The sequence below is a fragment of the Malaclemys terrapin genome, chromosome 22, assembly GCF_027887155.1.
Source record: "Malaclemys terrapin pileata isolate rMalTer1 chromosome 22, rMalTer1.hap1, whole genome shotgun sequence".
NCBI classification, from domain to species: Eukaryota; Metazoa; Chordata; order Testudines; family Emydidae; genus Malaclemys; species Malaclemys terrapin.
In genome coordinates, this window is record NC_071526.1 from 3,720,803 (window position 1) to 3,734,886 (window position 14,084).

Consider the following 14,084-nt stretch of genomic DNA (forward strand, 5'->3'; position numbering starts at 1 on the left):
TGGGGTCCAATCTTGTTTAAGGCCTGTAGGGGCTACCAGAAAGCACATAACTTGTAGGTAATAAGTTCCATACGACAATCCCCATATCAGGAACCCAAAACTCATACAATGTTCAGGCTATTCTTAAAGATCTTCTCCTCTACCAGCCCCCAAATCCACTAAGCCCTGCACTCCTCACCCTACATATTTTATCGTGAAGTCACATCAGTTCATGATAATGGAAGATACAAAAGTATGTGCCACACATGCCTCAGCATGGTAAAATTAACCACAAAACTAGGGATTGGAGACACTGAAATGTTCAGAGTGTGGGATCAGCTGGGACTAATGCCCTACTCTTTGCTCCCATGTTGTCTGCATGCTGACTGTAGCTGAAAGAAATGGTACCTGAGTCCATGGGAACAAATCATACCTGGACACTGATTCCGTAGCAAGAGGCCACTGTATCTGCATCTTAAATCAGAGATGCAGGACTATTATAAATAACACATGTCACCATGAATATATAGGAGTGGATTACACCAGATGTCCATCCAGTCCAGTCTTCTGTCTCTGGCAGTGGCCAGCACCAGATGTTTCCAAAGGGGATGCACGAAGCCCCAGAGAGGACAGTTATGCCATAAGATGCCTATGGATTTTCCAAGCTTTCTCCTGTTTTATACTATTTAACACAAAGAAAAGAAAGAGACCTGATGGTAATGAGTGGAGTGGATTTTCCCTGCTTTGCAAAAGTTCACCCATTGTTCAAAGCCAACGCTCCCATCCAACATAAACAAATACTTTTGAAAACATTCTCATCCAAAACAATTGCCAGGACTTTTGATGTTTTAATGGTCCTTGCCCTCCCTGACTGTTTGATCATTATGTTTTACAATATTTTTTCCCCTTCCTAGCCACCCCTGTTCCTGCTGCCCCTGCTCTGGAATTCATGGCCTCAGCATCTCAGCTCTTGCATTCAGTGAATTACAATGGAAAGAATTTCATGGGCATTTATTTTGACTTAATATTGCTTCCTCTTCTTGCCTGTTTACACAGCCGCCTTTTCTTCACCAGTGCGACGGCTCCACGCGGAGGGGTCGCTGCCAGAGTTCACAGCTCACTTTGCAGCCTTGCTGAAAAGAGCGCAAAATCATTGGAGGTTGTAACCTCCCAGTTAAGCGGATCATCCCCTTCCTTTCTAGGATTCCCCTTCAGAGTTCTTCTGTAGGTCACTGCTCCTTCCTTGGCAATGGTTGAATAGGTTTCTAAACTGGGTTTTATTATTACTTTATTATGATTGTAGTTGTGCCTAGAGGCCCCAACCAAGATCAGAGACCCATTATACACCTCTACCCCAATATAACGCGACCCGATATAACATGAATTCGGATATAATGCGATAAAGCAGTGCTCCGGGTGGGTGGGGCTGCACACTCCGGTAGATCAAAGCAAGTTCGATATAACGCGGTTTCACCTATAACGCGGTAAGATTTTTTGGCTCCCGAGGACAGTGTTATATCAAGGTAGAGGTGTACCAGGAACTGCACATGTAATGAGAGATGGTACCTGCCCCAAAGAGTTTAAAATCTAAATTGACAAGGTAGATGGGAGAGCAGGACCAGAGAGAGAGGAAGTGATATGCCTGGGGTCACAAAATAGGTCAGCAGTGGGTGGAGTACCCAGCTATCCCGATTCATAATCTAGTACTCTAGCCACAGGACCACACAACCTCTCTAGGCTAAGCTAGGCGAGGTGAATCTAACTATGGAACTGCTGAGTGACACACTCAGCTCTGCTCTTCATTGACTTTGGAGCCCATATCTGCAGAGCCAGGAGCCAAGTAGGGGGCTGGTAATGGAACACTGTGAATTCGAAAGGGGATTCTTGTTAGATATGAGCCCATACTAGAACTATTTATCCTGAATTCCCCCTTTCTCTGTGAATCTTGCAGATTTGTATACAAGGACCCGGATCAGAACCAGCCCTGCTTTCCAAGCTAAATCCCAGTGAAGGAGGTTTTACGAACCCAACACAACCATGGTTTTGCACGTCTGCAAGGCAACACAAGAATAGGACAGCTCTGTTTCCTTGGCTTGAGTTTAGCATTACCTGGGGCACTACATTCCATTCTGGGCACCTCACTACTAAAAAGACAACAATAGATTAGAAGTGCATTAGAAGAGATGAGCAAAAGGAATCGACTTAGGAGGAAAGATTCAAAGTGGACATGGTCAAATCCTCAACATTTGTCCCTACATTGGAGTCCAGATGGCAAACACCTTGGAGTCCAGGCCTGTTTGGAGCAGGTGTTTGATTCAACCCATTTGCAATAGTCAGAATATTTAATCTTTAATCTAAACATCTCAATGATGGGACCTTCATGGAAAAACCAAATGAAATGCTAGGCATGAACCATGATATTGAGAATTTTCTCCACATACTTTATTGCCAGTGAAGAACCTTTTGTGTCTGGAGGTCCTGAAGCATCAAGTACTTTTCCTCCGATATTGAACGATCCCTCCTGAATGTTCTGAAGACAGAGAATTTTGGAGAATCTATAATCTGGATTACTTTTTTCTAGGCTTCTTCAGTCCACTCAATAGTCACAAATAACAATACCTCTTCCTGCTTTTCACTGCCTCAAGGAACTGACCAAGGTTGTCTCAAAACTCATCCCTTTTTCATCATCATAGTTGATGATGAAACCTCCTTGTTTATAGCTCAGAGGGCCAAGTCCAGCTCCGACTGAAGTCAGCATGGTCCTTCTGTGATTTGTATTGCAGGAGACTTAGGAACCCCACCCCCATTGCGCTAGGCGCTATATAGACATAGAACAAAGAGACAGTCCCTCCCCAAAGACCTTCCAATCTAAGGATAAGATGAGAGACAACTGGTGGGGAAGCACAAGGTGGTAAGAAGGAAAGGATTCTGATCACATGATCACAGCATGCCAGCTGCCTAATTCTCTCATTGTGATGGCACTAATGGGAGCTGGACCAGGCCTAGCAAGCTGCAGTGTATCAGGTTTACAAACTCGCTCAGTTCTGTTTTGCTGTGTGCTGATGATATGTGATTTAGACCCCAATTCTCCTTTCCAATTCAACTCTGGGCAATGCAACAACTTCAGCTACTTTGGACAAAACAGAGCAGGTCTGTGGGCTCTTCCTTAATGCACTCTCAGAACAGTGCTCAGTGATCAGGGCTAGCGACTCTATTAAATACCTGGGGGTGATAATTTACACAGACAAAACGAGGAGTTTGCAGATCATTTATCTTCCCTTCCATCCTGGAACTCTCCTGCTGCGCAACACGAGCTGTGTCTCTAATTGGCGGCATTAATACAATTAAGATGATAATTTTGCCGTGATTTTGCTTTTATGTTACAAAGTATCACATTCAATATCCAATGTTAAATTCTATCATTATTTCTCTCCTTTGGGCTACCAGGCAAGTCAAAGTCTTGCCTTCAGACACCACAGTGTCCCTCGGATAGGGGCCTGTCTCTCTGTCTGATACATTTTTTCACACACCAGAGACAGTAGGGGTCCAAGGAGGGCAATGAAAATGATTATTTATTTGGATTTAAACACCGCACTAACGAACACCTTATGAAAAGCATTAGGCCTGGGGCGACAATTAAAAGCCTGGCACACAAATAATTAGAACATCAAAACCACATTGCGTATCTCCCTACCCCAGAGCCACAAAACAACGCCCCCCCACCTCACCTACCCACAAACCAGCCCCTCCCACAACTACCTCAGCTCTCCTCAAAGGGCTGCCTCCCCATCTGGGCTTTGCAGCATGCCTGAGAGGTGAGCTGGCCCAGGTTATGTCACACATAGAGATGCAGGAGGGGAGAGGGTTGTAAATCCCAAAGCTGAGAAGCCCTTCTGAATCCAGGCACCTCTGCTGCTTGCAGGCTGGCATGGGGGTGAGAGGGGGCGTTTCTCGACTAAGGAAGGTCCTAGACTACAGCCAGACTCTGAGGAGAGATGGTTTGCCTTAGAGAGGGGACATTATAGATGGGTACAAATTAAAGATGGGTACAAATTAAAGGCAGCATGTGGCTGATCTCGAAACTCACCAGCCTCCTTGTAGAATGGTCCAGCTCCTATATGATGACTCCTCAAGCTGCATTCTTGTAAATGGGAAAAGAACCGCGGTCTTCTGAATTAGGTCGGGCATTCAACAAGGACGTTTTGCTGCCCCAGAACTCTTCAATGCCATCATAGACTGCATGCTTGATGAGACACTAATTAAATGCATTTTACACATCTGCCTTGATGATAAGAACCTCACCAACACTGACTTTGCTAATGACATAGCACTAGTTGTGGAACCAATGGACGAGCTAGTTGTGGTTCTTAAAGCCCTGGGAAACTCAGTGACAAAAGTCACCCTGAAAATTAACTGGGGTAAAACCAAAATTCTTCTGGTTGAACATGAATATGCCAGGGGCTCTAGCCTATTAGTGAGCGACCACCCAGTTGAGATTGTCAATAATTTCACCCACCTTGGCTTTGTTGTTGATTACGTGGGTGGCAATGAGAAACAACTTGAAGGCCACACTGCAAAAGCATTGTCAGTAATGGGGCTCCCCATTAAGAACATCTTTTGCAAATTGAACATCCTGATCCATAGAGAGATGAAGCCAAGGCTATATAATGCGTTGGAGGTCAGCAATCTGCCCTGTGAGACTGAAACATACCCCTCACTACCAAGCATCTCTGAAAGATTAAATCAAATGGCAGAAATTCAAGTCAAATGAAGAGATCCATTTTCTAACATAACAAGTCCTGCTCTCTCAAATGGTCACCCGACGCTCTCTGTGATGGCATGGCCATCTGCGCCGAATGCCTACTGACTTCCTGTGAGAATTATCTTCAACTTTGACCCAATGAAAGCGATATACCGGAATACCTAAAACACAATGGCCATACAGTGTCAACAGACACCTGTCCCTCACTGACATCCTACCTTGTAACATGCCGGATTTAGCTCAGGACAGAACGTCGTGGAGGCACAGAGCACGTTCAGTGGCCTCCATGAGAAAAAACAAGATGGTGTCAGACTGCAGCCCAGTGGCAAGAGCATGAACTCTTGCACTGCTGTTTGCCTTCTCCCGACTCGCCAGGCTAATGATCTCGGAGAGGAAGCCATTGGCTTATCTCTTCCTCCTGCCCAGCTCGAACACTGATTTTCTGGAAGCCAAACAAAGGCAATGGAGATTGTCTGGAAAGATAAACAAGGAACAGTCTGAACAACCAGGAAACTCAAGGGAAGCAAGAATTAAACATGGCAAGTAAACAAACTTATTTCTATGTCACTACAGTGGGGGGAGGGGGACAGAGATTCTTTCGGGCTGCTTCACCTGGGGCTACCGGGGAGTGTCTGAGAGCCACCAGCATGCCACATCGATCATATGGGGAGTAACCTAACACGCTGCTTGGCTTGCTGTCTTCTTCTTTGCTGGAGTCTGTGCTTTCCTTCTCCCCCTGAATCCAGACATAACACCCCTCTGTTTTGGGGAGGTGCTGTCTGCCGAGGGGGAGGGGGACAGGCTGGGGTTAGAACGCCATTGTAATACATTTACAATGCTACTAGTGTTACTGCTCTCCAGGGAGCAAAGCCCCATTGTGCTGGGTGTTGTACAGGTTAGAAGTCCAGTCCCCACAGCAAAGCACTCACAGAAGGTATGGACATTCACCTAGGACCCAGGAATGCTCAGTTCGATTCCCTAGTCCACCACAGTCTTCCTGTGGGACCTTGATTTAGTCACTTACAGCTGTGCAAAGGGGGTGACAGCACTGCCCTACTGCATAGGGAGGCGAGGCTAAATACATTACAGCTTGTGAGATGCTCTGTTGTTATGGTTATGGGGATCATCTAAGTAACTTAGTTACAAAGACAGTCTAGGATTCTGACACAACTGCTGGATAAGCCGATAAATGAGGGGGGGAGAAGCAAGGCCATAGTAAAGATGGGAGTGTCGGCATAAGTACGCTGCCTCTGCGGCCAAAGCAGTCACAGTGTTCTATGGGCAGCTCTGTTCCAGTGCTTCTCCGGGCCTCAGTTTCCCACGTGTTACATGAGGAGGTTTATGAGGCGGAACTCATTTATGTTTCCAAAGCTCTTTGAGATCCTCAGCTGGGTACTACAAGTGCCCTCTCACGCTCCTGACGCCCCCAAATGACTTGTCCATGCACATGTACACTGTGTGGAGGTGCTTACGTGGCAACGAGGGGGTTACCATCATTACCAGGCATAAGGAAGGGGACTCCTCTCTCCCCCTAGGTGTTAGCGCAGCTGCCAGGAATGGAAGACGCTGTGTGAGGCAGCCCAGCACCAACAGAACCTCACTGGGATTATGCTGCACATACAGGGATACAGGTTTCAGAGTAGCAGGGTCAGATTCCCCAGGACAAGGGCTGGCATTTCCAGCTGATCATCGTGCTAAGCGGCCACTCCTTCTCCCTGTGCACAGGGTGCACCCCACATTGGTGTGCATGAGCCTCCCGTGACCAACGATCAAGTAGTATCTTTTCTGCAGAGAAAAGGGGGTTGGCTAGATGGTAGAGAATGCAAGCCTGGGATAGGCAAGATGGGACGTAGTCCAGGGGAGTGGCAGGAAGGTTTGTGGTTGTCCAGCCCTTCGCTGCTGGTGATAGGGCCTTGGACTGGAACCCAGAGTAGAGGGTGGGCCCGGATTCCCCTCCTGGCCACTCACTGAGTGGCACAATCTGGGCAGGGAACTTGAAGACTGTCCGTGTCCATTTGTTTTAAGCACGGAGGGAATGGCTCAGCCTGGGCAGCGGTGTTAAGGACTGCCGGGGATGGCGCTGAGGGCTGGGATAGTACCCCACAAGGGGAGGAGTCTGGTGACTTGGCTGAAGGGCTAAGCCACAGAGACGAGGTGCAGCATCTCCTGAGGAGTAAGGGGGAGGGGACTGCAGAATGGGAGAGTAAGACAACGGGCCAAGGAACCATGAGAAGAGGATGTCAAGCTGGCAAAGCTAATCCCCAGACGCGGTCAGAAGTAGGCGCTCCAGTTATGAGTAGCAGTCCCCGTGACAAAGACATTTAAAAATGGTTCATATTTTACTTTGCGTGGCAGTAGGCAAACGTGCACACACATGTATGCACAGGCGCGCACACACACACCACAACCATGCACATGCACATGCTATGAACCTGTCTGTCAGAGGAACAGGAAGCTGTTTGCAATAGCTCCGTCATTGACTCAACAGACCTATGAACAATGGTTTTGCCAACTCCAGGCCTCCCAAAATCATCAGATTTTAACATTCATATGATTTGGATCCTTGTCCTGATGGAGCCTTTGGAAGTCACATGTTCATGCTTTTCTCCACAACCGGCAAGGCTCTGTGATGGGGCAGACGAATCCCACTGCAGACAGGAAGGGGTTAAAGAGCAGCCCTGGGTTTGGCTAGCTCTGCTCTGCTACACCTGTGCTGAGTGCTGGATTGGACAGGAGGAAAACCCAGCAACTGGGGGTTGTATGGGAACGAGAACAGAGACCTGCACCTGTGTGTGGGGGGGGTGGATCCCCTCTTGGACCGGGGACTGGCCCACTGGAGCCTATAGGAGGAGCATAGACCTGAGTTGGAGGGTTGATCAGAGGGGGAGTATAGACCTGGGTTGGAGGGCTGATCAGAGAAGAGCCATGGGACCAGTCACTAAGCAGGAAGATAGGCTATAGATGCTGGGGGTGCTATAGATCAGAAGGGTGCTGAAGGCTGAGCCCAGCTGGAGTGAGAATTCTTTTGTTTGGTGCATTTGTTGGACTTGGACTAAGTGTTTCTATTACCCCAGAAAGGGTTGACTGCTTTAAAGTAGCTTAGCCAGAAGGACCAGTCATCTCTACTGCTGGAATAGGGTGAAGATAATTGTGGGGAAACTGAGGGAGAGCAGCTGCATTGCCACATGCAGCCTTCAGGGCGCATGCTGGGATAGCAACTCAGTGATAGCTCCCAGCTTCCTTTCATTAACAGTTGAGATGAGATTCAGCCAGAATCACCTGACTCTGGGAGCAGGGGCTTCAAGAAAAACAAAAAACACCGTGAGACCTGCGATAAATTTGTCCTGCAGAACACATATATTTCCTGCTGATGCCTAGCCCTTTATAGCCCAGTCTCCCAAACAGAACATCACTGTGGTGCGGGTTAGGTATTAGGGTGGTGGCCCTGTACAACCGGCAGCATTGTTCCCACTGCAGCTCAAGCCTGAATAAACCATTTTTGCAAGAGAAGGGGGATAAAATAATTAATCAGAAATAACTAGTGATTGTTCCTGCATTTCCCAGGTTCACTGCACTGCCACAATCTGTGCGCCTTTCTCCAACAGCAGGGGCGCTGGAACAATTTCTGTAATGGGGGTGCTGGGAGCCATTGAGCCAAACTGTAAACCCTGTGTGTGATGGAAACCACTTCAAGCCACGGGTGCTGCGACACCTCCAGCACCCCTAGTTCCAGCACCTGTGCCCAAGGGAGTTCTTTTATGAGCTGGATCCCCAGTATGCACCTCCCCATTACTCAGTAAAGAGAGTCGAGGAGACATTGGGTTTGAACGGTTCCTTCCTCTTCCTCCTCTTGTGCATGCAGGGATGGGCTCTGCTGAGCAGGCCAAATCCATCCAGAGGCAGGTTTAATAACACTCACATTCAAATCAATCTCCTGGCTCAGACTGTATGAGAACTGCACTCACCTCCGCAAACCTTTCGTCCCTTTAGCCAAGGTTCATTTCCATAATCCCCAGCTCTAAAGGAACTGTTCCCTCTTCAGTATCCCCCAGTCCCAGATAGGGTGACCAGACAGCAAATGTGAAAAATCGGGACGGGGTGAGGGGTAATAGGAGCCTATATAAGAAAAAGACCCAAAAATCGGAACTGTCCCTATAAAATCGGGACATCTGGTCACCCTAGTCCCAGGGCAACCTTTCAATGAAGAATTAAACTAAATGATGGTGCTGCTCATTACCCCAGGTGCTAGCACTGCTGGGGCTCTGAACTTAGGGGGCAGCATCTCTGTGGGCCTGTAGTTACTACAAGCAGGAGACTGGCCAATGCAGGGAATGGCCTGGCAATGTTTCTAGGCACAAAGTACCCACAGAATAACTGCCAGGTCATTTATAATAATAACTGTTCTCTGCACTGTTAGAGCTCCTGTCACTCACTGCACTGTCAGACATTAGTTAAATCAGACTAATCATACACCTAGACACCATGGGAAGCCACTGAGGATTATTATCCCCACTTTACCAATGGGGAAACTGAGGCATGAAGCAGTTAGGTGACTGGCCCAAGCCCACACATCAAGTCAGTGGCAGCATCTGAAATAGAACCTGAAGTCGGAGTCCCAGCCTCAAGCACTAACTACTAGACACCACTAGACTCCCTCCAAGTGGCTTGTCCGATGCATTATTAAATCACGCCCATAAACCATAATCCCCACACAAAGAGGATCAGATTTTGCTGTTTGTCACTGTTGAGTTTCACTGTTCATGCCAAGGGGGTTTGTGCTCGTTCGCTGCTCAATGCCCATGATCCCTGAGAACCAGTGGGGAAAAGCCACTGTTAATGCAGGATAGGATCATCATTTCGGAGGAGCGCTGCCCTGCCCTGAAAACAGGGCTCTCTGCCCACCTGGAGTCCCTTCCTGGCCTATGCTATTTCTTTCTTCATTCTCAAGCCCTAGTTCTGGTGAAGGGAACCAAAGACTCCCACAGCCTCCACCAGAAGTGGGGCTGGGTTTAATATTTACTTCCTTTCTCCCTGGTGTGTGACTCTGTAACAGACATTAGATGTCAGTGGTGTCCTCATCCCAACAGTGACTAAAACCGATATTTGGGCCCAGGTATGCTAGGTCTGTGAAGCAGGACCTCTCTTCTTTTTGATGGTGGCTGCCATGTTGTTTTCCAGAGTCTTAGCTTTCATTGTTTTTTAAAAAAGGAAAATGGCTGCAAAGGTAACCTGTAAAATATGACCCATGTATAATGCTACAATGTGCCTGAGTCTGCAGAAAGCCGGAATCAGCAGCTTTGAGAGGCGTGTATTGCCCCGTTCCTGCCAACGGAATGTTACTGAAATGCCCAGTGGTGATCACTGAAATGTCACCATTGTTAATCATGTCACTGCTGATCAAATCCATAGAGAGCAGAGGGATGATCATAACCTGAAGATCTGTAAAGTCTAATGGAGTGACCTTGATTCTGAGGAATGAGTGGGTGGGCAGTTTGGAGAGTTAGCACTGCCATTTTTTCCCAGTCTGACCCATGCAAAAGGTCGTGGGAAAGGAATGGAGCCCAGGTGGCAGAGCCAGCCAAGAGGGAACTTATCCGACAAGGTCTAGCAGGACATCCAGCTTCCAGAGCTGCAAGGACCTGGTCTGATGTGGTGGGTGTGGGGCCAGCTGGCTCCTTTACCAGCTCTGGTGGCTACTGCCTATTCCACTGCTGGTGGCCACCTGTAGACTCAGGCAGACTCGATGGTGTTAGTTATACTTGGGTTACATTTTCAAAGGCAAGTGACATTTCTTTTCGTTTGTTGCAAATCCAGCCCTGTTTTCTCTCCACTGGTCATTTAGAGAGCAGCCCTGATTCCTGCAAATCTGTTTGTTATTCACAAATACTCACCAAATAGTTTGGGGAAAACCTGTTCAATCTCTGGGAACTTTGCAGACTGTTCTGTTTGACCATTTGTTCTTCATGGCATGTGACTGGTCACTTAAGGCATATGGTATTGAGTCTGCTCCCTGATTGGATGACTGAAACCTATTAAAGAGGAAAATAGCATGTCCAGGAAGGAAAAAGTCAACAAGGGCTAATACCAGCAAGAGGTGGTGCTTACTTCTGAGGAACAATCACAGAAATACAGCCAAAGCAGAGATGAGTCCAACCCAAATTGCCACAGACTTTGGGAAAGTTTGATTCCAGATCTGAATTGTGCAGCCATTTTTAGGTCAAATTCACAAGACCCTAGGGAAGTTCAGCTGAAAATATTTAATCTCCATGGGATACAAGGTCCAAGCTACCAGTGAGACACATCCACTCAAGTTGGGAATCTGGTCAAGAGTCCCCCTTCAGTCATGTGGGTTTGACTTGTATGCCATTTGGCCTGCCATTTTATCTCTGGGCCTTTTGAACACGCCCAGGATCACGGCTGAGTTTCTTTCGCTGCCTTGATAGAACATGAAAAACAACACATTCCTGTTTTATCTTCTTTCTGACTTGAGAGTATTTATATAGTGTGTGCAAAGCATGAAGGGTAATTGCATGCCAATGACAATGCAATCTCCCAAGCCACACAGCAAGTTTGCTTTTCTTGAGAAGTCAGTGGTAATGAGAACTCACCCAGCTGTGAGATAAGAGATGTAAGCAGAAAGTCCAGTGAAGGCAAAATGCCAGCTGTATGTGAGCTTAAGCCAAGGTGGATCTAGCCCTAAGAGTGACCAAGAAGTCACAGAGGGCACTTTGAGGCATAGGCCTTGTGCTAGGGGGAATGTTCAAGGCAATTTGTCCTTGTCCTTCAGCTGTTAAAATGCAGAGGTTGGGCAAAATGAGTATAAACCACTACCCAACCAGATCGACCGTTTACACTGCCTCGGTAAAGATGAAAATGGAGACACGAGGTGCAAGGCAGCAGAAAATCAGCCCCTATGGATGTTCCTCAGCTTGTGTAAATCACCATACTAACTAGATATCTTTTTTGGGTGGGATTACGAGTTTAGTTGACAAAGGTAATAGCATTGATGTCATATTTTTAGACTTCTGTGAGACATTTAATTTGGTACCACAAAACATTTTGATTAAAAAACTAAAATGATATGAAATTAACATGGTACACATTGAATGGATTAAAAACTGGCTCTCAAAATGTAATTGGAAACAGGGAATCATCATTGAGTGGGTGTATTTCGATTGGTTCTTGTCCCTATACTGGAAAGAAAAAATGTAATCATCACTGATAAAATTTTCAGATGGCCCAAAAATTGGAACAGTGGTAAATAATGAAGAGGACTGGTCACTGATAACAAGCAATCCAAATGCTCTGTAAGATGGGCACAAGCAAACAAACCAAATATAAAGTTATACGTTGGAACAAGGGATACAGGGCATACTTACAGGATGGGGGACTCTATCCTAGGAAGCAGGGACACTGAAACAGATTAGAAAGTTGTGGTGGATAATCAGCTGAACATGAGCTCCCAGTGTGTTGCTGTGGCCAAAAGGAGTAATATGATTCTTGGATGTACAAACAGGGGAAACTTGAGTAGCAGTAGAGAGGTTATTTTACCTCTGTATTTGGCACTGGTGCAACCGCTGCTGCGTCCAGTTCTGGTGCCCACAATTTAAGAAGGATATTGGTAAATTGGAGAGGGTTCCAAGAAGAGCCACAGCAAGGATTAAAGGACTGGAAAACCTGCCTTTATAGTGATAAACAGATCGAGCTTCTTGAATCTAACTTAAAGAGAAGGTTAAGGGATGACTTGATCAGTCTGTAAGTACCTACGTGGAGAAGAAACAATTGATAATGGGCTTTTCTGTGTAACAGAGAAAGCTATAATGCAATCTGATGGCTGGAAGCTGAAACTAGACTAAATCAGACTGAAAATAAGGCACAGTTTAATAGCGAGGGTAATTAACTATTGGAACCACATACCCAGATGGATTCTTCACCACTGGCAATTTTAAAATCAAGATTGGATATTTTTCTAAAAGATCTGCTCTAATTCAAACAGGAATTAATTCAGGGAAGTCCCATGGCCTACAGGAGGTCTGGCTAGATGATCATAATCGTTTCTTCTAGCCTTATAATCTCTGAGCATAGACCTACGCAAATCAATGGAGTTATGCCAATTTATACCCTTTGGACTCATCTCTTGGGTTTCGCTGTGAATTTTATGCCTGTCTGTCTTTATGTACAAATGCTGGATAATAGAGATGGGCACAGTATTAATGTTCTTATTATTTAAAAAAAAAGCACCATATACCTGACTCTGCTGTTTGCTTGTTCCTGATCTCCCCTTCTTAGGTGCATAGAGATAGTTTGTTGTTTGAATTCACAAGAAATAAAATATTTTGCTGAGTCATATTTCCTCACCCTGCAATTACAAAGCAATGGAGGTCACAGGCCACACTTTCTTGCATGGGTATAATCCAAGGTCTCTTTTCTTGTTCATTGCACATAGTTCCATTCTGCTTTCTTTCCGTGTATTTCTTGCTCTGTGCAAGTTGCTTTTCTCTCCATTTCCTGGTCCTCTCTGATAATTACACCACAATCTAGTGGGCTTCTGCCCCACCCTCTGCTTTTAGCAACTGCCTCTCAATTCAGTTCTGACACTGCTTTGCACTCTTTACCTGCTCTGGGTAAATCTCAGGGCCTTCTGCATGCGTGCCACCAGGGTTTTGAAGCTGTTCCATCAGGTGGTGCTATTGCATAGGGACAAACATGCATCTGAACTTGGGCTGACATGCCTTGAGTACCTATCAGCCTCAAGAGTTGGTGTGATTTCTGGCACAACAGCCTCTGTGCTCAATTAATTCCTTTAAGGTGATTTTGTTTTGAAGCATGATTTATGGTTTTTAAAGGGAAAGCACAGAACTGGATATGATCCTGCCAACTAGGGCGAGGCAGCAATATGCAAAACCATCTATTAGCCGGCTGCTGAATGTATGTAAACAAGCCCTCAGTGATTGTGTGCACACAAATACAGATCAGAGCTACCCAGCCTAGTTACTATCCCCAAAGGAAACTGTGTATCTGGTTCTTTGAGTTGGACTGTGGTATTGAGTGGGCAAGTCCAGCAAAAAAGAGTCAGCTTCTTATCCCGTTTGCATGCTGAGCTCCACACACTCACTTGAAATTGTTTAACAAAATGTGGGGTTTTGAACCAATTTAGTTAGACCCAGAGGAAATTCTTGTGTGGACCCTCAGTTCAACTTAAACCCGGTTTATATCAGTATAGCTTGCATTGGTGGATTTACAGGTGCAAGCTACACTGAGCTAAGTAGTTTGACACCAATATAAGTGTTCCCACAGCGAGTGGGCACCCATTTTGTTAAATCAGTGTAACTTCTGTGTGCAG

At 46.3% G+C, this 14,084-nt stretch overlaps 1 long non-coding RNA gene across 1 annotated transcript; it reads right to left on the reverse strand.

Annotated features, from left to right (window-relative positions):
- Window positions 1-990: 990 nt before the first annotated feature.
- Window positions 991-13,261, reverse strand: LOC128827820 (uncharacterized). Its single transcript, XR_008443107.1, has 3 exons — window positions 12,990-13,261; window positions 10,633-10,770; window positions 991-5,214 (listed from the first exon to the last, which is right to left on the reverse strand). It is a non-coding gene; the product is annotated as an uncharacterized LOC128827820 (long non-coding RNA).
- Between the last annotated feature and the right edge of the window lie 823 nt (window positions 13,262-14,084).